The sequence below is a fragment of the Natrix helvetica genome (genome assembly GCF_964273705.1).
Source record: "Natrix helvetica genome assembly, chromosome: Z".
Lineage (NCBI taxonomy): Eukaryota > Metazoa > Chordata > Lepidosauria > Squamata > Natricidae > Natrix > Natrix helvetica.
Window position 1 is genome coordinate 49,730,261 of NC_138554.1, and position 14,262 is coordinate 49,744,522.

Below are 14,262 nucleotides of genomic sequence, written 5' to 3' on the forward strand. Positions count from 1 at the left end.
CCTGGCCCCAAAGTCCACTGGTCGAACTAAAGGCAGGCAGAATTAAGATATAGAATGTTAACGTATGTCAGGAATAAATGAGTGCCACAAAGGAGTATAATCTGTTTTTCTAATATGACCACAAGCAGAGTGTTAGTGGAATTAGGCCGACAGCTGCTACGTTATTTTTTCCTCTTTCAACCCCCCTTCTTTGCCACCCCTCCTCCCAATCACTCCACGCGCCAGTAGGAAAAAAAAACAGCACCCACCACCATCCTATTTCTCTGCCTCCATTCTGTGGTTTTTCCGCAGGCACTGCTGCCGAGTTGGCAGTCCTTCGGCGTCACACCTTACTGCTTTTCAAGATTGCTCCATAGAGAGCTGGGGAAAATGGCAATTTTGTGTTGACGCCGCTTGGCAGCAGGGGAAGAGTGAAGAAAAAGTTGGAACCCGTGCCAAGGCTTCCCTAGGGAGAGATTGGAAAGATAGAGAGAGACAGGCATAGTGAAAGTTCAAACACACACACACATCACATACATGAAATACAGTTGACTACTTATGCATGTTCCAGCTTCACAGACCATGTTGAAATCAACAAACTTCATTTTAAACATATAAACATGCAAATACATGATGTGATGGGAAGATGGGGAGAGAGAAGGTGCTGAAAGTGTGTTCTTTTCTGTGTGTTTGTGTATGTTGCTTAATTTTTTTTTTTTTTGGATAGCAGTAGAATGCAGTATGCAAATGAGATTGTTATTACCGCAATGTTCATCAAGCTGAGCTGAGAAGACATTAATAGCCTGATGAATATGCATGTGAATTTGTTAATTAAGTTAATTATTCTGCTGAAAATGCATTCGTCTTCCAAGGACATTCTCCCAATGATTTCTACATGCTCCACTCATTAGTCATGCTATATTTTATCAGTGAAATGAGTTTGCTTAAGTTGTAAAAAAAAAAAAAAAAAAAGAGGAAAGGGAAATATAAAATAAACGAATGAATTAAAAAGGGAGGAGATAAAGGGTAAAAGTGTCAAAAATAAATAGCTAAAGAATTTAAAGTGACAAATACCAAACAAAAGTTTGAAGGACTCTGTAGTTTGGAAACAATGTATTTTTGCTGGAGGAGGGAGTTATGAGGGCAATGCAAGTGCAGTCAATTTGCCTTTCCGTCTGTCCATCTCCCTTTTTTAACTTCTGTCTTTTGTTTGATGAAAAAAAAAACTTTTTTTTTTATTCTGGTGCCAAATTTCCAACACATTAATTAATTGTTGTAGCCAATTAACTGTAGTTGTGCAAATGAGTTTAGCACTAATTACCATGCAGTGCTTGTAATCACATAAAAACTTGCTGAGAGAGAGAAGGAGGGGGAGAGGAGAGAAAGAAAGGGGGGAAAAGGAGAAAAGAAGAATAACTGATAAGGGTTGAGCATTGTTAGCTTAAAACAATGGTGCATGTGGATACTCTAAATTAAGGTCCCCAGAATTACCGAACAACAGAACAAAAATAATTTTAAAAAATTGGAAGAGGTTCTAGTCAATAATCTAAGTATGGTATGGAGCGCTGAAGATATCTAGGGAGTGGCTTCATAGGTCACGGGGTGGAGTCTAGCCATTGCATCATTCTATTTTTCATGAAAGCAAATATTCAGAAGAAAAAATGTCTGCTCATAAATATGGTGTCACTTAAAAATAATCAATTATTCAATGACTGCCTATGATTTTTAATATGACAAAATTTTTCACTATACTCCACCATTTTGATTGTGGCAAAATATTGTTACTCTCCTTTTTTAGATTGAGAATTGCTTGTTGTTTGTTTCAATCTAGCTATTGCTGATCAGCCCAAATAAGAAAGAGCCCAGAAAGAAGTTGAACCTAAGATTCTGTGATGTAATAAAACAGCTTTCCCCAGCCTGTAGTTCTCCAAATATTTCATGGTCACCCTAACTGAAAACTATGGGAGTTTTGTTCCAATACATCTAGAAGACATGAACTCGGAGAAGACTGATACAAGTAAGATTGGAAACATACCAAGGGAAGCACAAAATCTGATAGTCTCAAATGAATACTATGTATACCATGGCATTCATTTGGCAATAAATAAATAATAAAATAAATTTTAAAATGACAATTTGTACAATCCTGTGCATCAGAATAAGCTTACTGGAATGGCCACCTAAGGCCAAATCCAGCTGAGGGGGTCCAAAGATTTCCTGTTGGAATGGATCAATAAAAAAAAGAACACATGGGATTGGGAGAAAAGACTCTTCTTGCTAAGTTACATATGCAATGCTTCAGTAAACAGCTATTCTTGATCATGATGTTCAGAAACTGATCATCATAAAAAGTTCAGTGCATTGCAGGATAATACTGTATGTTTCTGTTGCTCTCTTTTGACCAGCTTTTCCAAGAGAGCAGGCATTTCAGTTTTATTTGGACATCCAAAACTGGCCATCCATTTCTTAGATAATAAATCTAGAGAATGATTTATATTAAATTAGAACTCATGCTGTGCTATAAATTATAAAAATGTCATGAATGTGAAGCTGTGGGGGGTTATCAGCAATATTACCGAGAGGAGGCACATTTTACAGTCAATTATTGAAACAATCAAATATGTTTTTGACATGAACAAAATTCCACATATATACCTACCTGTTAGCATATTAATGAACCAATTACTTGCACTGAATTGCTTTCTTCTACCAATCCCTACACTGATAGAAACAGGGTGGATAAAGAAAGAATAAAAATAATTCCAGCATTTCTATTAAAAAGAAATTCCATACTGGTTGTTGCATGCTATATAATAAACTAGTTGTATTTATGTGTGTGCATATCTCAATTTACAGTATAGTTTAGAAACATTAGATATGTCATAAAGCATTAATTAATACATTAAAATAAAATGAATTAATTATTTAAAATAACACCTATAATAAGCATTTTAAAAATCCTAAGATGCCAATATTACAAAAAGTTTAAAAATAAACTAGCGGGATTAAGAAGAGAATGCATATTTACAAAAGTAGATGTTTAAGCACATGATATCCTTGTTTATATAGAAATATACTTGTTTATAAAAGTAATTCAGTCAGTCAGTCAGACAGACGGACAGTCTATATCTATCTATCTATCTATCTATCTATCTATCTATCTATCTATCTATCTATCATCTATCTATCTATCATCTATCTATCATCTATCTATCTATCTATCTATCTATCTATCTATCTATCTATCTATCTATCTATCTATCTATCATCTATCTTCTATCTACTATTCATCTATATAGAGGTGCTGTATTCAGAAACTATTCAGAAACAATGCTTCAGAAATGCATGAACACAGCACCTCCCTGCTATTCATTAAAGCAGCCCTTCTTTTTCAGGGTTCCATGCCAGCCTTTAAAAAAAAGACACAGCTGGATTTCCCCCCCTTCATTTTCAACAGACACCTGGAAAAAAAACACTTACTTTAATGAAAAGCTGAGAAATGCATTTCTGAATCATTTCTGAAGAGCATTTGCATGCAGAGAAGTCTTGTCTGCTTGTGCTACACCATATGGCTGAGTAAACAGTATGTGCCTGCATGCCACTTGTGCAAATTGCAAGGAATGAAGAGTTACCACACCTGAATTATATCTGGAAAGCAGCATTCCCCAACCTGGGTCTTCTGGGAATGTAGTTGCCAACCAGCCATCAGTGTTTGGCAAGTATTTTCTGTGTTGCCGGACCTTATTTTTAAGTGATGGAGTGCCTTGCATTTACAACTGTTGTATAACTGGTTACATGTAAGACACTATCACTCAGATGAAGTCATTTTTGGGATTCCTATAATATTGTTGACCAGGAGAAGGAATCTACTTTGCCCTGGTACTACTTGGGATTAGAACTCCTCTTCTTTTATAACAAACCACTGTGATGACTGCAGTTATGGCTACTGGTGTGTTTGCACCAAGTTCTCTATCTCAATGTATGATTGAAGATTCTGACAGACATGAATAAGTTTTAATGCAACAATAAGGGGTAAGGTATAGACTATTGGAAGTTATGATAGGAACTTCCCGCCCTTTTTTATTAGTTATTTCATAAAGATGGAGTCTCTGAATGCTTTTAATCTCTTCTTCCTGGGGTTTTTACACCCTGGATTTCGGATGTCATTTATGAGATAAGCTAGTAATGAACTCCTATCCTCTCTGTCAGTTGTTTATGCCTAAAATCTTCCTGTTATTTTCCCAGCTTCCCAACAGCCTTTTATAACTCATAAGGATCTGAAAAATATAAATACAGATTTTAGGATTGAATAATCTTTGGATTAGATTCAAAAAAAAAGGAACAAGGGCTCAAGCATACCATCTGTCTAAAACTCTTTAAAACAGACATATTTTCTTTGCCCTTGGCAGTTGCCTGTGATCGCAGGAAAACACACTATATTCATGCTCTGAAATGCTTTTTAGAATTGATTTCAGAGCATTGAGCAGCCCTAATATATAGACATAAGAGATATCGATGTGATATATCAGTAAATACATAGACAATGTTACTTTCCAAGCAACATTAGTTTAAGCCTTCAAATATTCTCTATGCCTTTCAGCATTGCAGAAGCAGCAATTTACAGATTTTTATCTACATATCTAGAGGCATCTCCATGCAAACAGAGTACAGAATACAATCAAGTTACAGTATATATACTGTGTGAAACTAAAATAATTCTATGGGTCGTCCATTTACTTAGGAAAGTTGCCCATGTTGAAAAATTCCATAGCTGTACAAGATGGCATGCTTCTTCATTCCTGATACTGCCACTATCTGCCTACACAAAGCTCTCTTTTGTCTCAAATCTATGTAAGGAACAGAATGTCAAGAAAACCTAATGGCACATTTAGATGAGCTTCCCCATCAAATTGTATATACTTTCTCTAATCTCTCTTTGCGTTTCTTTTCCAGTTATAAAGCAATCTTCACTTCAACCTAGCTTGACCCTCAAACAACATCCCATGCCTTCCAGATCACATAGGAAATGCTGAAAAATGGATTTGTAAAGGTCTTTATCATTTGAAGTCTGATATCCAAGTGATTTCTAGAGCTGCAAATTTCTAGAAGAGTTTCCATTGCATTGCAATGCTTCCCTGAACTTTTCCAGATATTAACCTTAAACTGCTGTCCATCGGTCCTTAAGCTGATACAAAAGTATAACTGAGAGAAAACTAAACTATGCTGATTCCATTGCTAATCCCTATTCTGCCATGGTAATGAGGCTGACAAATTATGCTGCCCTTACTTATTTAATGCATGACAACTCATCAGTGGATTGCCTTGATTTTCATTATTTCATTATTCTCTAACCAATTGTCACTTTCTACTGAGAAAAAGAAGAACCAATCATGCTTTAGAGAATTACCTAGACAGTGGGTTCAACTAACTGTCAAATTCCCTGACTAATGGCTAGCAGTTATGGCCAGTTTGGTCTAGTAGACATCAAGCTAAAAACCAGGAGACTGTGAGTTGTAGTCCCACTTTAGACACAAAAGCCATCTAGGTCACACTCTCTCAGCCCAACTCATCTCTCATTGTGGGAAAATTAGGAGGAGAAAAGAGTATTAGATATGTTTGCAGCCATGAGTTATTTATAAAAATAATAATAAAGGCAGGATATAAATGAAATAAAGATGCTAGAAGGGAGATCATGTAATGTGAGGGATCTCTCTTTCTCAAAGCACCTCTTCCAATCCATGCTCCATGTTGGAAACATTTGGCTTTCTTCCTGTGGAGCACTGAACTCTTTCAAAAGAATGCTAAACCAGTGTTTAAAAAGTAGCTCTAATGTGCTTTCAAAAGAATGCTAAGCCCATATTCATAATAAGCTCATATAAGACCTGACAAATTCAATAAAATAGCGCTGCCCAGAGTGATGCCTTTGGAGAAGGGATATGCCCTATCATTTCTGCCTAACCAAAATGGCCATGGAGAACAATACCAGAGAGGATGTTTGTGCCAGCACTGTAAAGATACAAAAGTAATTAGGATAACTGGATAGCATTTCGAATCATCTCAGCAATCAAGTGACCACGAGAAGAGGAAAAACACTAATAGAGCAACAAAGGAAAATCTTCATTTGCCTCAAGAGTGGGACGAGGATGAGACAAATGCAGGGTCATGAGGCTATAGCAGAAAGAAGTGTCACTGAGGCATGTTCATTTTATGGTAAGGGGCAAATAAGAAATAGTGTCTTATAAAATCAAGACAGCATTTAAGGGCAAACATCCAGGGTTTTAGTTGGCAGAGAGAACAGGAAGGCTGCCAGATACCACAGAATTGGATTTTCATATTCTGAAAAAAGAAAAAAGAAACACAATGGCATTTAAAGGACAATTAAGCCTTGGATCTAAAATTACACGTTCCACCCATATAAGCTTACGCAATCATCATCATCAACAACAACATCAACAAATCACGTATCTCATATTTTCCTCTCAAGATACCTAACATCTTGATAAGTGGAATAGGGGACAATATAGCCCAAAGTGTTGTGTAATGAACCAACCATAGCTTTAGATTACAGTGTATTTTAAAGGAAAAAGGATTACTGGATGATAATAGGGGGTACAACTTTCTCTCCTTCCCAAACACATTTGCTTCTCAACCTGCAGCTTAATTTTGTAGAATTGTGTTCTGTCAGGTAAATGGCTGGAGTTTAAATTACCATTCTCCACATTCCAGAATTAGCTAAGATAGCTCTGCTTACACAATAAACAAATAAAGAACCAGATCACCACTTTGTCCAGTCTAGACTTTCTATTCCTTCTGAAAGGCATTGGTTTTTCAAGGCCTTGGGGCAAAGTCATTTTTGCCATCCAGTTCTTTCAGATGTCATAATCTGAAATGCCAGGGTGAGACCACGAAGTTTTTACATTCAAAGTAAGAGCTGCTTCACCAAACAGTAGTTTTCCCCTTGCTGAACTGCAGAGATGGTGGAGAAATGGTGACTTCCAGCTCCTCAGCTTTCTTGAAGTGGAGAGTGGAGCTATTTTCTGTATGCTCAGAAATATAAGACCAGCATATTACCCCAGAACTTTGGCATTTAAAACAGATGCTGAGGTTAAAGTGCTAGATAGCCTTGGTACAAATTACACCCTGGTTGGTTGCTTCTCTGCCAAAGAGGGAAGGAGTTAACACATGGTGTGGGCATACCATAAATTTCCTTTTGCAGAGTGCAGAGGGAACTGAGTTAGGAGAATGGGAGGGGGGGGAGAATATCTGGGAAGACGCCAGTAGCTTGTCTCTAGGTAACAATAAAGACTACAACCAAGGAGCATCTGCTTCCTTTACTCCTGCTGCATCACAATGTTGGAATAATGTTAATAAATTGGCAGGCACAAACACACCCTTGCACACAGACATGGATTGTGAGGCCAAGCTAAGCTGACCCCATACTTAGAAAAGAAAAGAGAGCTAAGTCAGAAAGAAATATCCTTAAACTATTCTGTAGTCTATATCCTATATTTCATATAGGATTGTAACAATGCTTGTCACCATTATGGTTCACTGTTCCCAAAATCTGAACCTTAGTGTTCTAAGCAGCGCATGCTCAATGTGCTACTGAATCAAGCAGCATTCCTCGTGGACAAGGAGAAATTTAAACAGTAGCACTTGCTAGTTAATGGTCAGTGCTCCTAGGATTCCTGCCAATGCAAGCAGGTAAGTCCACCAGGCTCGTAAAAACAGACAGAAACCCGACAGAAATAATATGTCCCAGGAGGGAAAGCCTGTGCATGCTAACTGATAGGAATGATAGACTTGCACAGATCTTACTGTAGCAAGTGTAGCATTAAGAAGATTGCAGGCCAAGCAGTGACTATTAGGGATCTACCTTGAATGCTAAAGAGAAGCAACTTCTGATCTTTGCAGGAGTTACAAACTTATACAAATTTATAAAAACTAAATACCTTTCTTATTGTTAATTGTATGTTATTCTTCACTTTTTCTTTTATCCTTTTATGATCTTTTTATTTCCTCATTCTGCAGTTTTTAAATTTTTCATAAAAATATTTTAATAATTTCTTTTTAAAAGTATATGTAGAAAAGAATGTATTGTTTTCTCACTGTTAATATATAAGAGTCAGCTATCAACCCTTGTAAAAGTCATATTGGCGTGAGTACAAATGTATGTTCATACTAAATACACTATAATGTTTCGTCCCTAGATTAATAAAGATTTAGGAGACTGTTGTATAAGCAACCCATTGCAAATATCTCTATTATTACTGAAAACGCTTGTCTCTTTGCCTGAGTTCAGGAAAACTGTTAGAAAGAAATCAAATGAATATCTGCCCTAATATATCAGAGGATAAATGAGATGTAAATTGGAAATAGTTCAGTTGTTGAAATTTTTGTAACCTTATCCCTTCCATTTCAATAAATCTTACTAAAGAAAACTGTATGAAAATCTTGCATGGAAAATAACACTTTTGACTTGAGGAAGTTGCCAAAGAACCCGACATATATACACAAAATAGCCAAATCAATAATTTTTAGTTTAGACACTACATTTACTAGGATCAATCAAAATGGCACAAAAAGGCTAAGTTTATGGAACACAATAAATCTAAACCCAGGCTAACAAAATACAATGGAAAGGATTGTATAAAATGTTACATCTAGGTAGAGAAACCCTACTGTGCATTAACTGTACCATGGTATCAAACAGCATGCTAAGACAAAACTCAGGTTCTCCCAATAATCTGACTATATATTTTTTAATCCTAGTCTAGTACATTGTGGAAATCAAGGCCAAATGTCCTGAGCATTACTGAAATGAGAACGTCGCCACATTGTCTCCTAATAAAGACCACTAACACAAAAAATTTTCACCTGTACTTTTAAGTTGCAACAGAAACATTTAACTTTTGTTAGTGAACATTTTTTAATCAAATTCATCTGTAATCTCTGTAAAAAGAGAGAGAAAAAGAGAGAGAAAAAGAGAGAAAATGATAAAAATGTACTATTTTAATAGAATAAAATGAATAAAATGAGTAAAATCTTATTTAAAAGAGTTCTTAAGGATGCCCTCTAATAAATGTTAGGTTGCAATCCTATATCCTTTTTCTGGATATAGGTTCCATTTAATTCAGTCAAACTTACTTCAGAGTAAAGCTGAACAGTCAGTTAATCAACTGCTTCATCAATCAATTTAATTTGCATATGAATGAATTTGCTTATGAGGAATAGGGCTTATATCCCTTCAGAAGATGCATGGATATTGAAATAGACTCGTTCTTAGAAGAACCATGTTTTCTTGGATCAGGAAAGATAGCGTAGAAACATTAATGGGAAATTTAGAGGACTTTAGCATATTAGCAGGTTTTCACAATTAATAAACAGAAGACAAAGATGTTAACAAAAAACATGAAACCAGAAGATAAAATAAAACTGATACTGAAAAACTACTTTTGAGAAAAAAAGTAAGATACCCAAGTATTGATATGACAAATATAAATGTGTTGTTTCAAAATAATTATGTTAAAATATGGACTGAAATTAAGAAAGACATATTAAAATGCAAGAATTTAAAACTGTCACTTGGATAATTTCAATGATAAAAATGAATGTTTGCCAATAATATTTTGTTTCAAACAATACCTCTTTTAACAACAGATGTATCATCCAAGCAATGGCAAAAATATGTCCCTAAGTTTACATGGCAAAGGGGGAAAAAGAGTTAAATATAAAATGTTAAAACATGCATAGGAAAAAGGAGGACTGGGTTCATCTGATTTAAAATTGCATTTCGCTGCTTGTTGTTTGGTCTGGGTGAAAGAATGGAGACTACAGTTAGATCACCTGAAGTTTAGATACTATGCCTATTCATGGATAATGTGGACTTCAAAAATCATTTTATTGCATATGCTATGTTGAAAATATAGAGAAGATATAAACCCAGTTTGTGCCCAAAATACCTTTATGGATCTCAGCTCAGGAACTATATTATAGAAGAGAAATGACAGATAAAGATAAATGTTTGACATTCCGGGACCTATTGGAAAATTATCAAGGGGAATTTAAAATCAAATGAAGAGAATAATTAATAGCAGAAGGATATAATTATCAATGGTTCTCCCATTTACAATTATCTGAAAGATTTAAAATGAATAAAGTAACTTATAGTATGGAGGGAGTAAGAATCTGAAATACAATTGTATACTGATGGTGAAAGTGTAATTGATAACATTTACAAAATTTTGTTAAAATTTGGAATAGTGGTAGAACACCTTAAAGAATGTATGATAAAGTGGGCTTAGAATTTTGGTTGTAATATACAGATGGATCAATGGTAGTTAAAAGGGTTGAAATTTGTCCATTCTAACTCTATTATTTTATTATCTCAAAATGAATTTTTATAAAATATGTACTGTAGGTACATGGTGCTAGTAAAATTATATAATTTGTACAAAGCCACTTCAAACTTATGTTGGAATATGACCAACATGAAGTGACATTTTATCATGCTTAGTGGACTTTTAAAAAAGCTTAAAAATGGATTCAAATACATATTTTATTATAGAGGACTTTAAAAATTAATATTCAACTAAAGCCAGAACTTTTCTTCTTAGAATTAATGGATATACAGTTAGGATATCCATAAAAGATTATTTCAGGATATGATCACAGCAGCAAGATAATTATAGACACAGAGATGCATATGCAATTCCTCTGGAGAAATTGTTGGTGAAATTGAAAGATTTTGATTAAAATTTAGCTTCATTGATTAGAGAAAAGTTATTTATATTTAATGCTGACCAGAAACCTCTTAAAGACTTTATATGTAAAAATGAAAAAGAGAAACTTTTAACTTATGATTTGGAAGATTACACAGGTTATAAAAAGGAGAGTAATCTGTAACTTTAGAAAGAGATGTTAAAATCTATTTGGGCTTATAATTATCATAAAAAATATTAGAAACCACTTCTTTATACTTTCCCCTTCTTTTCTATTTTCTTAACTTTTTTCTTTTTTACACCTTATGTTTTTTCTTATATTAATTTTCCATGCTTACTACTAATTAGTTTGTGTTAGTTTTTAATCCACCTTTAAAAGTTTTAACAAAATTATTTTAAAAAAGGATCAGGAAAGGTAGGGGAGGGTCACATTTCAAAAACAATACATATGTTACTATTTTATATCGTTTAATAAAAACCAAATTCGCTTATTAACTGGGAACACTTTTATCACTCAATAAAAATTTTAGTGCATTAATGGAACTTGTTAGCCTGATAAAACACTAACTTATTTATAGTCTAAAAATTAGGTGTATTTATAATAAATACATTTTGAAATAGTTTTAATAACAATGCTTAAGTCACGTTCTTACTGTGCTTTAGTACGTGTAAATTTTGAACCCATGGGCGTTACATATTTATTTATTTACAGATATGCTCATTTCCATACACTTATAGAGATGTGTGCCAGGATAAAGATAGAAAAGACTTGTGCACATGCTGGTGAGGCCAATCTGCCTCTTTCCATTTCTTCTAAATAGACATCTGAGAGAGCAAAACTACAAAAAAAAAAAAAAAAAAAGGATGGTCAATGAAACAGTGGCTATGCAATGAAGGAGGCTGCATATGCACAAGGGAATTACGTAGACTGCCAAACTCCTGCATTTCTAGCCTAGTGCACAAAGTTAGCCTCTGGGCTCAACCAACCTCAGGATGGTTAACCAAACGAAAGGAATTATAAAGGATCATCCTCCTCAAAAAAATGATATCCTAATTCTGCCCTTTTTGACTACTTCCCCTGAAGTCACAGACTCCTTTGGGAATGTTGAACGTGGTGCCATTTTTCTCATTCTTCGGATTTTGTTTCAAACTTCAGGTTCTCTAACACACTTACTAAACCTTTAATATCACCTTCAATAGCCACATCTATGGCTAAGTTGTGATAATTACTTATATTTGCCCACACATTTCCTCCCCTTTCCTTTTTCTTTATTACTGCTCCCACTTACAATGTTTTGTGTACTTTCTCTTATCATCCAGATGCATCCAGATACATATGTATACTCACACATCTAGCAGGTCATGGATGGAGGACAACTGACTTTCTCCACAGCAAATGTCAGTGTTTGGTCTCAGGATGTGTAGTTTCTATTCTAGGTATTTCTATCTATCCCCTTGTCCATCTAAAATAACAATAATCCATTAAAATAATCATCCATTGATGATTAGATCAGATTGATTGACAGTTTAGGTCTGCCAATTTCACTTCTTGCATTCTTCTTCTTCACCCAAGATAGCTGGCCTCATTTTGCTTTTTTCGTCTTTTAATCTTTCAAGGTTTGTGTCTTGTTGCCTAGAACAGTTTCCTCCACTGTTTCCAAGCAAAGTCATGCCCATAAAACACACTGAACTGATGGATATATTTCTACATGAAATATTTTTGCTAGTTATTGCACATTCCTGCTTATTCTCACCTACCTAACAGGTGTTTGAAAATCAAATTCTGCCACCAAATCACATTTTTTTCTGGTGCATTCAAGGTTTTCAGAGGTTCATCAAAGGATCAAAGTTAAAAACAAATTCCTGAGAGGAGAAGCAGGTTTCTGGCCTGGGGTGCCGGCTGATTTGCCTGTGGCAGTCCTGAGTCAGTTATACTGTCATGGAGTCAGGAGAATCAAACCTCTGGAGAAAGGTATCACCTAAAGTTCCTTTTCTCATTAGCCTATCAAAATCACCATATAGTTTGCCATGAGCCAAGAATCTGTAGAAAGAAACGTCTAGGGCAAATAATCAGAAATGGTTTGCAAACTGTGCCACACTTTATGTGAATTTTTTTCTTGCCATTCAAGTCATTTTTCTCCCTATAGTTGTCGGTCTCTGAGTTTTCATTTTTCTCCCCAGCTGCCTATTCATTCATATATTTGCAGATTCAAAGTCTGATTAAGGATTATACTGTTTGTGTTTAGTTCTAACACTGGCATTCAACTTCTAAACAGCTGCCCTTTCCAGCTGAAAAGATCTGATTCATATAGTATAACTAAATGTGCAGATAGACTGTAACAATCTACAATTATTGTTACACAAATAAAGAACACTATTTGCATTGCGTATAACGTATATAACGTATATACTGGATGCCCTCACACATAGACTTCGTGCACAGTCCTCTGGCAGTTCCCCGGTGCTCCAGGATCTCTGAAAGATATAGTTCAGTGGTTCTGAGATCTCGTCTGCCAGTTCCTTCAGAACCCTGGAGTGTAATCCATCCGGTCCTGGTGATTTGAACTTGTCTAGGGTAGACAGGCTCACTTATCATTTTCTTCCCTATTTCAATTTGTGTTCCTAATCTGATTTTTTGTGGTGCTGTTTTTGATAGGTTGGACTGTTTTATCCCTTTGTGTAAAAACAGATGCAAAAAATGAGTTAAATAGTTCTGCTTTCTCCCTGTTGCTTGTCAACACTTTCTCCCAGTAATATATCAATTGTTTCCTTAACTTTTTTCTTGTTTTTAACAAGAAAAAATGTCTTGACCTTCAGCATTGAGACAGGAAATTTGCAGAAGCCTTCCACTCACTCTGGGTTAAATTTGATTGGAAGTTTCCATATAACCAGGATTGCTGACAATCACCATTTGTGCAAAATATTCTGTTAGTTTTTGGGTACAGATCACTAAGATCCCCTATAGGTTTTGTAGTTTAACACAGAGCCCATCTGCCTGACTCCTCTTACTTGTACTCATGTATCCAGTTCAGTTGTAACTGCTGTACAATTTACAAAGAAAAATTCATCTTACTTCCAGTACTGGATATATATAAAAAAACAAAAATTAAATTCACCTAAAGTATTATGCAAAATAACAATATATTATTACATATTATATCAAGGATGACCCTATCATTTGGCAGAGAAAGTGTTTTCGTTCAGTTAGCTGATGGGGGGAGGGAAATAAATGGTTAATTATTTAATTTATTGCTGTATTTTTATTATGAGGGAGGGAGAAATGATCTTTGATATTATTTGCTTTAGACAAATGAATAATTTAGCAAGGGAGGGAGGGAGAGGGATGGGGGAGGGAGGGAGAAAGAGAGAATGAACGAACGGAAGGTGGCAGTCAGTACTGGGTGACATTAGTTGCCCTCCTTCAGACAGCAGCATTCTTTGGGCCAGCCTTGTGCCTACATACAGTAGTTGCAGACTATTTTCAATCAGCACCTGCTTTTATAGCAGCACCCTGCTGATCTATGCCCAACAGATGATATTTCCCGCCATATTAGTTGGGGCT

At 35.3% G+C, this 14,262-nt stretch overlaps 1 protein-coding gene across 6 annotated transcripts in view; it reads right to left on the bottom strand.

Moving 5' to 3' along the window:
- CDK12 (cyclin dependent kinase 12) overlaps positions 1-14,262 on the bottom strand; it is an 84,855-nt gene that overhangs the window by 10,239 nt on the left and 60,354 nt on the right. The window contains exon 18 of one of the 6 annotated variants that reach the window (XM_081932119.1): positions 428-445. The exons of the other annotated variants lie outside the window; for them this stretch is intronic. The gene's annotated coding sequence lies outside the window, so the exon portion shown is untranslated. Of the gene's footprint in view, positions 1-427; positions 446-14,262 lie in introns of those variants that run through there. 6 annotated transcript variants of the gene reach the window in all.